Consider the following 1,889-nt stretch of genomic DNA (forward strand, 5'->3'; position numbering starts at 1 on the left):
AATAAACAAATAACATTTTATTGGCCTACAAAAGGAAGGGGAAAGGGTGAAGCTGTTAGGCCTTGTGTACATGCATCCCTCTGTTTCCTGTGAGTGAAAGAGAGGAACAGGAAGGCAGAAAGGAGAGAGAGAGAGAGAGAGAGAGAGAGAGAGAGAGAGAGAGAGAGAGAGAGAGAGAGAGCGGGGATCAAATGACAACAAACAGATCACGCAGGAGCGGAGGTCCCTTTGAACCGTCCCCGTGCGGAAGTCAGCTTTTTTTTCCTGTGCTCGCTCTCTTTCCCCTCACTTTTTTTTTTATCCACCTCTCCCCCCCTTTACACCGGAGATAAGCTTTCAACATGCTAAGCCCTGTAAAAACAGGCGACGAGTGTTGAAGCTGAGACCAGTCCACAAAGATGTCCCAGCATGCTACGCTGCATCAGGCTACTGCGGCTCGTGTACTCACTTTGTCTTCATTGTGTGCAATTGTCAAGGGGGAAATGCAGCACGCACAAATGAAGAGCCCGACATGATGGTTGCAGGTCGAGAAAGTCACACCGTAGACTTTCGTAGTACTTTCAGCAGGCCACGATCAGTTTGTAAAATGTTCTAACCAGAAAACATGTAAGTGTTACAAGTTGTTGCGATTAAAACAATAAAATAATGTCAATATCTACTCCCCTTACATAAAAATACAGCAGAGTGATGCCAGCAATAACACTTCTCTCAGGGGAACATATTCTGGCAACACACCACGGGTCACTTCATGCAGATGTAAGGCTGTGGCTTCCTTGTTTCTGAACAACTAAGTGATTCCGAATGAATGCCACAATTCCACTTTAGAACATGAACCAAATGTGCAGACCTGTAGTAGATCGGTGGTTCCCAGACCCAATAAAGTCACAACAAAAAAGTGAAGGGGGTCACAAGATAATTATCAGGGTTTGAAAGCAAAAAAAAACACATTTTTGCTTCACAAATTATGATCACAAGTAAACTTAGTTTTGTTAAGTGGTCACAGGGCCCAAATGTTAGGAGCCACTGTTGTAGATCACTAGTATTTGGTGCTTCAGCATCTACACCACAAAGACATTACAATGTTTTACCCATCCGTTATCTGTAGTGGCAGCAGCTAAATATCTTACTATCTGTTGTAGAAGTTATTTTATGCTGGAATTTACCTTTTTAGTGTCAGTCTTTCCCTCAACCCGTCCCGCTCAAAATGCTATTCCTGAAGTCATGGAGCTATTGAATTGATTTATTGATATTGGGCGTTAAAATATGCACATCACCAACTGTTTTTAGGGGGGCATTTTTCCGGGACATGAGAGCAAAATCAAAAGGATTTGTGACAAGTGCTTGGATGCTGCACACAGGTCACAGTGGGAAATGTCAATCACACATTTGCTTACTGTCTCTCTTCCCTCAGTAGGTCAGCGCCAGATGCAAAACACTGTGTTTTAACTGTTTCAATTTGCACCACGAGATCCTGTGCATGCTTGTCTCCTGTTGGGAAAACGGATTTTATTTGACCAGATCAGCAGTAAAAACTTTAACTGTCTTCTTTTTTTTTTTTTTTTGAGCGTGGCAACGAAAGCAGGCTGTTAAACCCTTCTGGCAAACAGGCGGCATTTTTCCGGCCGAGGAAAAGTCAAACAGCCACATAGAAAACAAACAGAGGAGCCATTAGATGGACAGCGTGCAGGTTTCACTGTTTACCTGGCCCTTTCTGCACCTATTTGAACAGGTGTCAGGGTGTGTGTGTGTGTGTGTGTTAATAGGTGTGCACATTACATAAACTACAATCAATTATTGTTAAGGCCATATCCTGAGTTCAGAATGAGACTTACTGTAACTCAATAAGCGTGGGTGTGCTGGATCTTCCTCTCCTCCTGCCTGTCTTTCTC

Source organism: Perca flavescens, chromosome 8 (assembly GCF_004354835.1).
Source record: "Perca flavescens isolate YP-PL-M2 chromosome 8, PFLA_1.0, whole genome shotgun sequence".
NCBI lineage: Eukaryota > Metazoa > Chordata > Actinopteri > Perciformes > Percidae > Perca > Perca flavescens.